This window comes from Bubalus kerabau, chromosome 1 (assembly GCF_029407905.1).
Source record: "Bubalus kerabau isolate K-KA32 ecotype Philippines breed swamp buffalo chromosome 1, PCC_UOA_SB_1v2, whole genome shotgun sequence".
Classification (NCBI taxonomy): Eukaryota; Metazoa; Chordata; class Mammalia; order Artiodactyla; family Bovidae; genus Bubalus; species Bubalus kerabau.
In genome coordinates this window covers 210524454-210540542 of record NC_073624.1, presented here as the reverse complement: position 1 = coordinate 210540542, position 16089 = coordinate 210524454, and the positions used below count along the sequence as shown (strand labels likewise).

At 40.2% G+C, this 16089-nt stretch overlaps 1 long non-coding RNA gene across 1 annotated transcript; it reads right to left on the bottom strand.

Moving 5' to 3' along the window:
• Positions 1–729: 729 nt before the first annotated feature.
• On the bottom strand, positions 730–10735 carry LOC129642167 (uncharacterized). Its single transcript, XR_008709557.1, has 3 exons — positions 10679–10735; positions 980–1091; positions 730–862 (listed from the first exon to the last, which is right to left on the bottom strand). It is a non-coding gene; the product is annotated as an uncharacterized LOC129642167 (long non-coding RNA).
• Between the last annotated feature and the right edge of the window lie 5354 nt (positions 10736–16089).

Below are 16089 nucleotides of genomic sequence, written 5' to 3'. Positions count from 1 at the left end.
TCTGATAAGAAAGAAATTTAAAGAAAAAAACTTAACTGATACAGGTAAAAATATGATAGATTCTTTACATCATAATTAAGTTGAAAGACCCAAAATAGAAGAAAAATATTGTATGTTTTCAATACATTGATATGAAATCCTAGTATAGATGAACAAAAATAGAAATCAGACCAGTGTTTGTATCTAAGTTGAGGGGTTTCATCAGAGAAGGGCATGAGGAACATTTCTGGTCTGGTGAATGTTTTGACTCTTGCTACAGCATTTAAGTTAAGGTACAGATACTGTTGAAACTGGTTGAAAGACACTTTTCACATGTGAGTATTCTTTTTATAAATTATAACTCAATTTAAAAAATCAATAAACTTCAACATTGTTTGACTAACTTAGTCCATTCTTTGAACAAATATTTATTGTGAGGTGTAGTGTTGAAACATTTCAATCAGGATTTGTGATTAACAGACTTTTAAAAATCCAGTTTGATTTGTAGATGACAGTTTACCAACTCATTCGAAGCTGGAAATCTTTGTTATTTCAAAGTAAAATAGAAATAGCAGAGATATAATGTGTATGTAACTTCACTCAATGAAATCTTGTACAATCACTCTGTGTCAAATTTATAAACATTATTTTACTTTTGTGTAGATCCTAATTTTACAAATCCTCCTGTTGAACAACATTGATTGTCATTTACACCCATGCAGATTTATTAATTCATTTTTTTTTAACAATGACTAAAGTAAGGCCCCCCCAAAAAATTAGTACTGCAGGTCCTTGCAGAATGTTGCTTTCCCATGGAGAAGACAGGCTTGATGAGAGCTCTTGATTGGCTGATGGATCACTAGAGGAGTCTGTTATCTTGCTCCTGGGTAGAAAAGAACATATGTGGCTGTTGTTGGCTTTAGTTCAGAACCACTACTTATTTACCAAACTGTAAGCAGAAGGACACAGCCAGGAATCACTACAGGGGCAATCTACCTACATATCAGTCACTGACAGGCCTGTACATAGACATATTTTCCTGGGACTGTAGCACCATTATCCTTTGACCAAGGGCTCTTCCAACAGGGCAATCTCTTCTGTCCAGTAAGCCCCTGTAAGGAGATTTGGTGTGACTAACAAGGACTGTATGAGCAGGGTTGCCCCTGAAGATGCTACCGCTGTTGTCCATGAGAAAGATCCTTAATGCTAGAATCTATTTTAATTCCAGAGAGAAGAAAACCAGCTAATCCCACATCTTTTTAGAGGCAGGGGTTCAGCACTTCCTGTTTGACCACAGCTCTTTCTGAAGTTAAAGAATTCAAGAATCAGGTTTGTATATTTGTAGAGATGAGACAACTTATATTTCAGTTGGGAATATAGGGCTTAGAATCCTATAGAATCAGAATTCTATTTGAAGTCAAGCACATCACCTCCCAAATGTTCTATCTAACCATAGTTTAGGGAGATCTGAAGGGATCTGTCTTACTTGGGTTTCTCTTACCTTGGGCGTGAAGAGAAACATCCTCTTCCAAAACACAAGAGAAGACCCTACACATGGACATCACCAGATGGTCAACACTGAAATCAGATTGATTATATTCTTTGCACCCAAAGATGGAGAAGCTCTATACAGTCAGCAAAAACAAGACCAGGAACTGACTGTGGCTCAGATCATGAGCTCCTTATTGCCAAATTCAGACTTAAATAGAAGAAAGTAGGGAAAACCACTAGACCATTCAGCTATGACCTAAATAAAATCCCTTATGATTATATAGTGGAAGTGAGAAATAGATTTAAGGGCCTAGATCTGATAGATAGAGTGTCTGATGAACTATGGAATGAGGTTCATGACATTGTACAAGAGACAGGGATAAAGACCATCCCCATGGAAAAGAAATGCAAAAAAGCAAAATGGCTGTCTGGGGAGGCCTTACAAATAGCTGTGAAAAGAAGAGAAGTGAAAAGCAAAGGAGAAAAGGAAAGATATAAGCATCTGAATGCAGAGTTCCAAAAAATAGCAATAAGAGATAAGAAAGCCTTCTTCAGCGATCAATGCAAAGAAATAGAGGAAAACAACAGAATGGGAAAGACTAGAGATCTCTTCAAGAATGGGAATGTAAAATAGTACAGCCACTTTGCAAGACAGTTTGGCAGTTCCTCACAAAGCTAAAAATAGTCCTACTTTTAAAGTCATATTCAATTAAAAGACATGGAGGAACCTTAAATTCATATTGTTAAGTGAAAGAAGTCAGCCTGAAAATGCTACATACTCTATGATTCTGACTAGATGACATTCTGGAAAAGGCAAAGCTTTAGAGACAGCTAAAGTTTCAACGATTGCCAAGGTTTTGGTTGGGGCAAGGATTGGAGGCTAGAAGAATAAATAAGTGAAGTGTAGTGGAAACTTAGAGCAGTGAAATCTGAATGACATGATAATGGTGAATACATGATATTATATATGTATCAAACCCCATAGAACTCTACAAAGAGTGACCTTAATTGTAAATTATAGACTTCAGTTCATAATAATACATCAATATTGGTTCATTAATTGTAATAAATGGACAGAGTAAAATGTTAATGGAAAAACAGTGTGAGTGTATGTCTATGGGGATGGCCTATGGAGACTCTCCAAACTAGCTGATCAGTGTTTCTATAAATCTAAAATGGTCCTAAAAAGTGAAGTCTATTTTAAAAAGATTAAAAAAAAAATAAAAGTATTTACTCTGTCTTTAAAAAAGCAAATAAACAAATGCTTGCTCTGGTTAAAAAAAAAAGAAAGAAAATCAGAGATACCAAAGGAACATTTCATGCAAAGATGGGCTCGATAAAGGACAGAAATGGTATGGACCTAACAGAAGCAGAAGATATTAAGAAGAGATGGCAAGAATACACAGAAGAGCTGTACAAAAAGATCTTCACAACCCAGATAATCATGATGGTGTGATCACTGACCTAGAGCCAGACATTCTGGAATGTGAAGTCAAGTGGGTCTTAGAAAGCATCATTACGAACAAAGCTAGTGGAGGTAATGGAATTCCAGTTGAGCTATTCCAAATCCTGAAAGATGATGCTGTGAAAGTGCTGCACTCAATATGCCAGCAAATTTGGAAAACTCAGCAGTGGCCACGGGACTGGAAAAGGTCAGTTTTCATTCCAATCCCAAAGAAAAGCAATGCCAAAGAATGCTCAAACTACCGCACAATTGCACTCATCTCACACGCTAGTAAAGAAATGCTCAAAATTCTTCAAGCCAGGCTTCAGCAATATGTGAACCATGAACTTCCTGATGTGCAAGCTGGTTTTAGAAAAGGCAGAGGAACCAGAGATCAGATTGCCAACATCTGCTGGATCATAGAAAAAGCAAGAGAGTTCCAGAAAAACATCTATTTCTGCTTTATTGACTATGCCAAAGCCTTTGACTGTGTGGATCACAATAAACTGTGGAAAATTCTTAAAGAGATGTGTGGATCACAATAAACTGTGGAAAATTCTTCAAGAGATGGGAATACCAGACCACCTGATCTGCCTCTTGAGAAATTTGTATGCAGGTCAGGAAGCAACAGTTAGAACTGGACATGGAACAACAGACTGGTTCCAAATAGGAAAAGGAGTACTTCAAGGCTGTATATTGTCACCTTGTTTACTTAACTTATATGCAGAGTACATCATGAGAAATACTGAACTGGAAGAAACACAAGCTGGAATCAAGATTGCTGGGAGAAATATCAATAACCTCAGATATGCAGATGACACCACCCTTATGGCAGAAAGTGAAGAGGAACTAAAAAGCCTCTTGATGAAAGTAAAAGTGGAGAGTGAAAAAATTGGCTTAAAGCTCAACATTCAGAAAACGAAGATCATGGCATCCGATCCCATCACTTTATGGCAAATAGATGGGGAAAAAGTGGAAACAGTGTCAGACTTTATTTTTCTGGGCTCCAAAATCACTGCAGATGGTGACTGCAGCCATGAAATTAAAAGGCGCTTACTCCTTGGAAGGAAAGTTATGACCAACCTAGATAGTATATTCAAAAGCATAGACATTACTTTGCCAACAAAGGTTCATCTAGTCAAGGCTATGGTTTTTCCTGTGGTCATATATGGATGTGAGAGTTGGACTGTGAAGAAGGCTGAGCGCCAAAGAATTGATGCTTTTGAACTGTGGTGTTGGAGAAGACTCTTGAGAGTCCCTTGGACTGCAAGGAGATCCAACCAGTCCATTCTGAAGGAGATCAGCCCCGGGATTTCTTTGGAAGGACTGATGCTGAAGCTGAAACTCCAGTACTTTGGCCACCTCATGCGAAGAGCTGACTCATTGGAAGACTCTGATGCTGGGAGGGATTGGGGGCAAGAGGAGAAGGGGAAAACAGAGGATAAGATGGCTGGATGGCATCACCAACTCGTTGGATGTGAGTCTCAGTGAACTCTGGGAGTTGGTGATGCACAGGGAGGCCTGGCGTGCTGTGATTCATGGGGTCGCAAAGAGTCGGACACAACTGAGCGACTGATCTGATCTGATCTGATCTGAAGGGATCTGGTAGATGTAATCAGTAAACCAAAAGGATAATGTGCTGGATCAACCTGACTCAATCACTTGTAAGACATAAGCCCTCTATCCACCACACATTGCAGAGGAATATATAAGGATTCAAAGAGAACGTAAGATGTGAACAATATCACAGAGCAAGTTGGAGTGCTGAGGCTCAGTACATTCATTCAAAACCAGGGCCTTGATACTCAGTGCCCACTGTGGGTACTGGCCTGTACCTAGGCACTGGGCTCAGCTTCGGTGCTCAGGGTCACTAGGCCCTAAGACTGTAACCAAGCAGGACCCTATGGGCCCTTTCCAGGACAGTAGAGCACCCCCACCATGTCCTCCATCTGCATATTATCTGTAGAAAACATTTAGCTTCCTAGGCCTTCCATGAATTTCAAATAATACATTTATTCAGAAGTGAGAGAATACAGAAAGAAATGAAAAGAGTCAAGCAAGACAAAATAATAGTTTAGCCATTAAACAAAGTCAAGAACCTTTAGTTCGACCTCAAGAGCTATAGACAATATTCTAAGCCATGTCCTTTAAGTTCTTTTGCAGATACTGAAATCAACCCCCTTTCCCATCCAAGGGAAATTGATTATCTGTATGCTGCCCACAAGTACATAAACCCTAGACCATTTGGAACCAGAATGTTGAGGTTATTAACTGCTGGTTACTTCACAACCAACTAATCAGAAAAATATCCATGAACTACCCAGGTACCCCCAAACCACTCTCACTCACTGGCTTTAAAAACCTATCCCTGAAAAGAAAAACATATGGTTGGATCAGCCCCAGGGCAGCAAGGCCAACCTCATCAATGTAGACCTCTCGGACCTGACGGGCCCTGACTGGATGCGGAAACCAAAGCAGCAGTGTGACCAGAAGCCAGGGAGTCAGCTTCCTCTTCAAGGAAGAACAGAAGGTGGATAGAGGAACCTGCCAAGTAGATGGTCTTCCTCCTGAAGCAGCATCAGCAGGCCCACTTGGGGAAGCAGAAGCTGCAGGCAGAGGTCAAACTCAAGAGACAAGCAGTACTGGAATAATGTGGAGGAAGACTGGATCCACCAGGTGGAAGAGGAGGACCAGATCCTGGAGGAGAAAGAGGAGAAGGACTGGATCTGGGACAGGGATAAGGTACAACAGGAGCTGATTAAACAGGAGTCCCTATGGAGGAAGCAACAGCAGATCCTGGAGTAGCAGAGGCTGGGCAAGTCCAAGTCCAGGTACAAGGAACCCCAACCCAAATCCATCCTCCTCTAGGATCAGCCAAACAGTGACTAGGGACCCAAAAGTGCCTTCCCCACTAATAACTGAGCTGAGTTCAGTTAGGCTCCAGCCTGTCCTAGTCCTCTGAAGCTATCACAGAGTCCTGGAGCCTGCATTTGGGAGGCATGCTTCCCCACCCTCTCGAGTCCCTGGAAGCTTTGCCACGATGAACCACAACTCCAGCAGGAGCACCGACAGAGACTGGGAAACATCAACCCAGCACCCTCCCTGGGCCTAGTGGCAAGTACACAGGCCCCAAGCTATTTAGGGAGCCTAACAGCAAGCCCAACAAACCAGTTATTCACAACACTCTATCCCATTGCTGTCCAGAAAAGTGAATGACTCTCACAAAAATACAGTGTTAGAAAAGCTGGAGAAGTGTGATGCCAACCATTACATCATCCCGTTCCACAAGGCCAGCTGCCACTTCCAGGCACTTCACTGCTGCTATTCCGACACTGAGGAGATCTACAAACTGACGGGCACCTGGCCGAAGAGCATCACCAAGAAGATGATCAACAAGTTGTTCAAGTACAGGCCAGACTAGAAGCAGTTCAGCCTGATGCCAGCCAAAACCATGCCCCTCAGCTGGATGCACTCACCATGCACAGTCACTTGTGGCTTCCCAGAAGGCTCTACAAACCAAAGAAGATGCAGACTTGCAAATGACCCCCTTGCAGTGGAGTCTGAAGACATGACTTCTAGGTGGATATTTACTTTCTTCCTTTTGTGTAGGAAGTATGCAGAGTCACAGTTTTTCAGAGCCTTCTGGACAAGAGAAAACCCTTCCTGAGCTCCTCGCACACAGGACCAGCGGTGGAGCGAAAGCAGTCCAGCTCCGGTTTCATTGGCCACAGCACCTTGTTCCCCTCTGCAGGAAGGCTGGCACAAGGGGTGGAGCTTGTGACCCAGAGCCCCAGGCAGAGGATTCCAGGTAGAGGACTCCTTCTACTTGAAGTTCTCCTTAAGTGTAAATTAAAGTGATTTCCTTTGCTTTCTTGTCTCTCACCTCATCCCTTTTACACATGACCTAACACCTTTCTTGTTGGCCAGCTGTAATTGTGCAGGATTACAGGACTGAGATTTGGTCTCCCCTCAGAGACTTTGAATGTCTGTAGGAAAAGTGTTAATGTTGGGAAATCATTTTCAATTGAGAAATTGTATATTTGTTGTGTCTGCTGCTGCTGCATCTACTGCCAACATTTATATCCAATTCTACGATTTCAGAAGAAAAAAAAAAATCTTGTTCCTTGCTACTGAGAAAAACTTTAATGAAGATAACCAGTTCACAAAAAGCACTGAAATCTGCAAAGTCTCTCTCTCTTTCTCTCTCTTTAGTCGCTCAGTCTTGTCTGAGCTTTGTGATCCCATGGACTGTAGCCTGCGAGGCTCCTTTGTCCATGGGATTCTCCAGGCAAGAATACAAGAGTGGGTTGCCATTTCCTTCTCCACTGTAAAGTCTGTCTTCTGCTAAAATAACATTTATAACTGTGGAGGGTTCTCCCTGCCATGCAGTCATTGGGAGGGTGAATGGTACTCTGCTGGTGTTTGCCCAGCAGATTGCCCAGCAAGTCCAGCCAAGGTATCCCTCCCTCATTACATTGGGGGTATGATTTGTTCACTTTTATAAAAACTGATTTTGGTAATGTTAAAAAAAATGAAAAATTTCCAAAAGGCCATACTGGAGGTTGGGTATTTTGAGCATTAGCCACCCAAATTCCTTGTTTGGTGTCCTGCAATAAACCATGGCATTTTCCTTCACCACAACCTAGTATCAGGTGTTATTTAATCACTCAGTTGTGTGATTGAACTCATGTCCATTGAGTCAGTGATGCCATCCAACCATCTCATCATCTTGGCCCCTTCTCCTCCTCCTGCCCTCAGTCTTTCCCAGCATCAGGGTCTTTTCCAATGAGTCAGATCTTCACATCAGGTGCCAAAGTATTGGAACTTCAGCTTCAGCATCAGTCCTTCCAAAGAATATTCAGGGTGATTTTCTTTAGGATTGACTAGTTTGATCTCCTTGCTGTCCAAGTGACTCTCAAGAGTATTTTCCAGCACCACAGTTTGAAAACATCTTGGCTTTATTTCAAGTCAGCTAGTGAACCTGTTTCATTCAGTTAAAACAAAACAAAACAAAAAACAGATGTTCATCCCCTGGAAATATGTAAATTACCTCCTTTATTGGACTTCCCACCTTATACTCTGCACCCATCTCTCCCCTCACAGTTTGTTTAATAGTGAGAAATTTGCTCCCAAACATACTATATTCTCTGTTCCTAACATATTTCCTGATTTGTCCCTAAAATACTTTTGTTACTAAAGAACCAGCAATGACTCCCTATTATACAGATACAACTCTTCAAATTCCAGTCCCAGGCTCCACAGAAACGTGTGGATCCTACCCACACCTATGATTTCTGCCTCCTTTTTTAACTTCTTCTCTGTGGCAACTGTTTCCATTCAGGACCCTGGAAGCCCTACACACCCACTGAAACCTCCATCACATCCACATCCCTCTCTAGTCCTTCCAGATTCTCTTTAATTAAAAAAAATTGGTTGTGTGAATTTCCTAATTTGCGTTTCATGTGGCTGTTAAAAAGTTATTTAAAATTGGTAATTTTCTATTAGTTTACAAGTGCCTGCTCATATCCTTGAACATACAAGCAGTTCTAAGTCACAATGAAATGCACCTCCCTTTCAGGGCTCATGTTAAGCTGTAGTGGGACATTGGGGGCCTGGGGAAAGCTTCATCCCAAGTTTATGAGTAGCCCCTCTTGTAATCTGATATTTATCTCCTCTTCCTTTTCTCTAACTGTCTGGTAACTTGGTTTCTCCACCCAGTGAGAATCACTGCATCCTGCATCACCTCTCCTGGCCTCTCTCTCACCTACTTCTTTAGCTTCTCATGACACCACTGAGGTAAAAATTGCCATGGATTCTCTCTCTCATCTCTTTCTCATTTGCTGTCTCCCATGTTTCATGACACTCAGTCTCTTTAATTTTCCTTTCTGGAAATTTCTCTTTTAAACTTTCCTTTCCAGGTCACTCAGAAACCTGAAGAAACTCAATTTTATTTTTGAAAAAAAAAAAAAAAAAAAGATAGTTCCCAGTAAATTCCTTAGCACAGAAGAATCTACCAATGGCTCATCCAGTCATGTTTGAAGGTCTTTCTTCACACAAAAATGCCCAGTATCACTTTGCACTTTCATCAACTTCAACTACTATTCCTCCCAATAATTTCTCCATTGGTCTTGTATCAAAAATCCATCCAAGAAACTTCATAAGTTCATATTTTACAACAAAATATTGGAAAAAAAAAACTTAAATTAGAAAATTTCCCCTAAGGTTTAAAACCATATTTTCTCATCTTTAGGAAGACAGGCACCCCTAACTTTGTCCAAAATCATTTCCGTTACATCCACATGCCCCTCTTAGGCTCTCAAGAAATCTTTTCTAGATCAGCCTCAGTTTTCTGCCTGATGCTACAGAAATTCCATGAAAGCTACCATCCTTAATCAGGAGGGCAAGTCAAAATCAAAGACTCTGTCCATTGGATCCTTTTTAAGAGGAGCTACTCTCCTCTGATTGGGCATTAGAACCACATGAGGCCTTCAGAACATCTGATGTGCGGGCCCTAAATTTTTCCAGGTAATTTCATTCTGAAGCCTGGGTGGGTGTGACTCAGTTAAATCCCAGTTTATCTGGAGCACAGTGAGGTTAGAATCGAACTAGGAAGCCCTAGTACTCAGGTACAGCTCATGGCAAAGTTTATGATGTTTCTCTAAAGGAACAGATCTCAACCCAGGATGCAGACAAGAATCACTCAGGCAACTTGTCACGAACAAAAGTGCCTGAGACCCAGCCCAAAATAATGAAGTCTGAATCTCGTGCGTTGGCCTTGAAAATGCTTCCAGATGATTCACTGTAGAATCAGGACTGGGAAGATAATTCAAGGTGGAATTCACTTTAGAAGGATTTGTGATTTTGCTGACTTTGTAGACTCCTGGGGAGAGTAGATCTGACCAGGAACTTATGTAGAACTGTACAAAGTCAGTTCAGGTTGAAAACCCAGTGCCCCAAGTGGCTCCCTGTGACCTGAGTGAGGAGTCTTTCCAGTTTGATGAATAGCATTTCTGGGTGATGGGAAAGGACCAAATAACAGAAGAATATAAAGCTTTATCCCTCTCCTCCCCTACCTAAACCCTTCTTTCAAACTAAGTACTTCATGAATTACTCCATTTGCATCTCTACAATCTGTGACCATCCCCACCATCTGAAATCTGGGCTCTTCCCCTAACCCTCCCTTGAAACCACCCTCTACTTGACACATGAAGTCCTCATGCCAAACGCAATTCCCTGACTTCTTAACTGCAACTCATGGAGGGTAGGGTCTTTCATTTATGGGAATGTCATAACTTTTCACTTTGCCTTTGAGAGGCCTAGAGATCTTTAGAATCAATACTGGAGTTAATCCAGTATTAATCTCAAGTTAATCCTATCCCAATTATCTAATCAGTCTGCATTCCATGCACTGCATTCAGTTCAGTCACTCAGTCCTGTCTGACTCTTTGCTACCCCGTGGACTGCAGCTTGCCAGAACTCCCTGTCCATCACCAACTCCCAGAGTTTACTCAAACTCATGCCCATTGAGTCGGTGATGCCATCCAACCATCTCATCCTCTGTCATCTGCTGGGGTCCAGCCCCGGCTGATCCAGGGTATTCAAAGGGGAGACGGCATCGGCGACTATTTAAATATTCATCAAAATATAAAGAGTAATAGAATGAGGATAGCTCAGTAGGAAAAATCAGTGGAGAAAAGAGGCTGAGTAGCTTGGTTTATGTGGGAGACCAATAAAACTTCAAGACAAGAAGCTTGCACTACTTACATAGGCCGCAGGCATCCTTCCATTCTCCCGAAGGAGAGGAGACACTGAGGCCTCCCCAGTCGGATCTTAGAAGCCCAGGCATAATTAGTAAGCATGGCGGGTTCCGTGTTCCAGATGGAGACTCAGCCAGAGTGAGAGAGAGAGTGACATGGGGAGACCAGTATTTTGAGAAACTGATCCCAATTCTTTATTTTCCATGGTCTACTTTTATACACTGAGATGTTATACAAAAGTCACGTGGGGACAGCAGTCCTGACTTTTATTAAAGTCGGGTGCTTCATACAAATGTATACAGAGGTCTTAGGAGTGTTACATCATCTTCTGGCCAGGGGGCCTGCTGACAATTTATGACCCTCTCCTTGAGACAGCAATCAACCAAAACACTTATTTCTCCAGGGGTGATTATTTTTGAAACAGACGCCACCCAAATAAAGTTACATTCCTATAGGGTGAGGGTGTAGTGGGTTTTAGTTAAGGACAGAATTTACTTAGCCTAAGGTCTAATGTGATTTATATCAAAGGTTAATACTTATTTCTTCTATATATTCATTAATGTGTATAAGGGCAGGGGATGTGGAGACTTAGCAGTAAGCATTGGCTCAACAAATGAAAAACCCTTCACCAATACAATTTCTAATCAGCCCACTATACTTATACTAATAGTTTTCTAACTTCTCTAAAGAACCTGTTTTTAGAAGGTTTAAAGCATCTCATGCCTCTCATGGTTGGGAGGCTGTGAGCAATCACATGTAGCCAGACAAGCCTGTCAGGCAGGTTAGAGAACCTTCAGAGGAGTTTGTAAGTTGAAACACTCCTGTCATACCCAGGAATTATTATTAACTGGAGCTCTAAGTTAACTCCTTTTCCGAAAGAGGTGGTGGGGGACAGCACCCATAAAGTCAGAGGTGTAGGTGAGAGCACAAAGTAGTAAAGTAGACAGGCTCTGGTTATGGGGGTAGATGCTTGAGGATTTCCAGGGGGACTCCTGAGGCTCGATCCCACCTTTGCGTATGTCGAGCCTCCTTCCTCATGACCTTTGTCATGGGTGGAGTGCCTCAAGCTGGCCCCCAACAGTCGTCCCCTTCTCTTCCTTCCTTCAATCTTTCGCAGCATCAGGGTCTTTTCAAATGAGTCAGCTCTTCACATCAGGTGGCCGAAGTATTGGAGTTTCAGCTTCAACATCAGTCCTTCCAATGAATATTCAGGACTGATTTCTTTTAGGATGGACTTGTTGGATCTCCTTGCAGTCCAAGGGACTCTCAAGAGTCTTCTCTAACACCACAGTTCAAAAGCATCAATTCTTTGGCTTTCAGCTTTTTTTATAGTCCAATTCTCTCATCCATACATGACCACTGGAAAAACCATAGCCTTGACTAGACAGACCTTTGTTGGCAAAGTAATGTCTCTGCTTTTTAATATGCTGTTTAGGTTGGTCATAGCTTTTCTTCCAAGTAGCAAGTGTCTTTTAATTTCATGGCTGCAGTCACCATCTGCAGTGATTTTGGAGCTCGAAAAAATAAAGTCTGCCACTGTTTCCACCATTTCTCCATCTATTTGCTATGGGACCGGATGCCACGATCTTTGTTTTCTGAATGCTGAGTTTTAAGCCAACTTTTTCACTCTCCTCTTTCACTTTCATCAAGAGGCTCTTTAGTTCTTCTTCACTTTCTGTCATAAGGGTGTTATAATCTGCATGTCTGAGGTTACTGATATTTAATGTACTGCATTAAAGGGTTTTTTTTTTTTTAAGTTGGAATAAAAATACTAAATTAGAGTATCTTCAGTCAATCAAAAGAGAGCACATTGGGTGTGTCTGATTCAATCACACCTAAGGTAATAGCTGCTAAACTTACCAAGGGTTTCCCAGGTAAAGAACCCACCTGCCAATGCAGGAGACACAAGAGATACAGGGAGAGAGGAATGTGGAGAATCCTCAGGTACCCAGATTGGATCCCTGGAATATGAACCTTCCATAGTCAGGTCCATGCCTATTTCCTGCATTTCTCCTACCACACCCCGGCCCTCAGCAACAGGGGTCAACTTTTTCTGACACTGAATCAGATAGAGAACTTAACAATTGGAACTGGATCTCAATTTGATTAGAAGGATAGGCAACAGAATAGCCCAGTTCTACAAGCTCATGACTTCTTTCTTCCTATCCCAATGCAATGAAAAAAACAAACAAACAAACAAACAAACAGCAGCAACTACAAAAAAAACTGAAAATAAATGACTGTGACCCTAATCCTTTTCTGCCTTGTGCTGAATGCTTGGATAGGACCTAGGATTATAGAAAGTCCAAGAGCCAGAGGAAGTGGGCTGCTCACTTTCCAGGTGACTTGGGACCTGTTTCCCTCTCTTTCTACTCTCTCCATCATGCTTCATACATGGAGGGTCATTGGCATCAGGGACAACTTAGACATTCAGAGAAAACTGCTCAATCACACTTTCTTCATTTCCTATGAGTATGATCACAGAATTTGTTTAGTTTCTGAGCCTGAAGTTCTTCCTGTTAAAATAGAAACTAGTGTTTCTTATGTCAGAAGATAGTTTTAGGATATAAACACACAAACATGGCAAAATCACTTGATGTTACTTTTTTAAAATAAAGGCAAATTTTAATTTTGAGGTCATTGTATTTTCATATGTTGTTGAGACAAATAATACAGAAATGTCCCAGAGAGAACCCTTGCATCCTTAATTTAGGTTGCTCTCATGGTAACATCTCAGAAAATCAAAGTACAATAACATAACTGGTATATTGACCAGATATAGCCAAAATACTGAATCACTGCAAAGATCCTTGTTTTTCCAGTTTTTGGTGACACACATCACTGCCCATATTTACTCCTTTCTTAATTCTTACCAGAGACTAAGATGTTCCCCATTTCTATGTATCTATATGTCTATATCTATTGCATCTGTATTTATTCAGCAAAAATGTTGGCCAAAATGTTCATTTGGGTTTGTTTATACCATCATATGAAAAAACCCAAAGGAAACTTTTCTCAAACCCATTCTATCTATATATAATTTCAATAATTTATATAAATAGAATCATAGAGTATGTAACTACAGGGGATTGCCTTTTTTCACTCATGATAATCTCAAGCTTCATTGAGATTTGTATTTTTGAGTAGTGTTCCACTAGATGTATGAATTGGGCATGACTGTGTGCCAAGTAGCTTCAGTTGTGTCCAACTCTTTACAACCCTATGGACCATAGCCTAGCAAGCTCTGCTGTCCATGGGATTCTCCAGGCAAGAATACTGGAGTGGGTTGACATGCCCTGCTCTAGGGGAATCTTCTCAACCAGGCAACAAGCAATCTTATGTCTCTTGCATTGTCAAGTGGGTTCTTTACCACTCGTGCCACCTTGTTTTTACTCTTATGATTGAGAGTATTTATTCTAGCCTTCTACGAAATGTGCCATGTATAAATAATTTCTCTTTCTGTGTGACTTGTGTTTTTTTTTTTTTTTTTTTGCTCTATGAAAGCTCATATGGAGAGGATGAAAAGCTTTATTTTGATTAGGTTAAATTTCAAATAGTACTTTAGATTAATTTAATAGTATATGGGCATTCAAATCATCTATTTCTAGGTGACTTATGGTAATCTGTATGTTTTTTTAAGAATTGATCCATTTCCTTAGGTTGCCAAGTTTTAAGACATTTAAAAGCATGTCTATGTTTTTTTGGCTGTTGTTTTTTAATGGAAGCATAAACTAACAAAAGCACTCTGGGTGAAATCTGGGATTGAAAATTAACTCAAAACAGCAGACAAGGTGACTGATTGTATTCTTTTTTCTGATCATGCCTGGCATCAGTTTTTCACTCTCCAGGTATTTATTTCTTTGTTCTATAAATAAAGCAAAACCCTGGTGGCTGCACATGTATCTCACCTGAGATTGCCGTCGTCGATACCTATTCTGTAAATTATGTTCACATTGCCTCTGAAGTGTGTGTGGCACTATGTGGCTCATGGTTTATGTCATTCCTCAATCTTTTCACCCCTACTTATACATGTACTTTCCTTACACAGTAGTATCCTTAACCATTGATCTTGGCTGCCACCTATGAATTTCTCAATGACGCTTTTGCTCTTCTCCAGAGTGCATTCCATAAAACTCCGAGCTCTCTTGGGATTCATGGTCAGTTGGGCATGCATAATTCAGTTACTAATGTGCCCTCTGCATTTTGATTTTTGACCTCTTATTCAACAGTTTTCCATGGTGGATCAAGCATCATTATCTTACTTACCTATTGTAGGCCTTTATGATGACCAGTTGTATAGCTCAACTATACAAGTTATCATTTTATTTACTCCTAAGGATATTTTTACAAGTTTTATTTGATATATAGTTGTCATGTAACACTATGCAGGTTTAAAGTGTACAGAGGGATTAGTGTATATATGTATATATTCCGAAATACTAACTACAATAGGTAAGTTAACATATCTTCAACCTCATAAAAATAAAATTTTGTTATGGCAAGAATATTAAAATTCCATTATTAAAGTAACTTTCAATGAGTTTGACTATAGTCAATCTTCTGTACATCATATAAAGGAAATGTATTTAATCAGTTAAATGTTAGGGCTCCTATTATTGTTTAAAGATGATATCTATGACAAGCAAAAAAACAAATTTTGTAAATAGAAATTAACTCTGTGAACTAACCAGTGTGTTGCTGTAAGTTGTTAATATTTTTATGTATATTTCTTAAACTTATTGAGAGTTTTACTGCAAAGTAACTGTTTTATTTAATTTTTCCCTTTCAAGTTTACTCATAAAATTTACTATAGATTTTTCTCCAGTTTATGATGCCTATATAACTCTTACATAGAAATGTGTTCATAACTGTGAATACCAAAGGAAAAATAGCAATAAGTATGCTTCATAAATATATTAGTAGTAAGACCACAACTGTTTTAGATATAAGAATTGAAAACATTGCCTCAGTTTTTATTGACACTTAATTTACCGTACATGCATGTTCCAACTCAGATAATTGGGAATTAGATCCCAGAAGTTGGAAACTCTTGCCATGAGGAATTAGGATAAAAGTGAGTTAGAGAGGCCTGAAGTGGAAAGCACAGTGCCCAATTAAGGGTTTCCTTAATCATAAAATATCTAGAAATGATTCAAAGCATCTGTCTCTGGAAATGAAGAGTATGATATATAGAGTCATATTTTTAGGTGACAACAGAAACAAAAATGACTGTGGAGCCAATACACACTGAGCTTGAACTGATTTAAGATGCACCACTCACTGTATATGCTGCTCCCTTGTCTTGATACAAATACCTTAAATCTGAATCAAGAGGTAGACTTGTGGATGATTCTTAGTTAATTTTTAAGATTCAAAATTAATTCTGAGTAAGGTAGAGTCAAGGCTTTCCATGTGGCA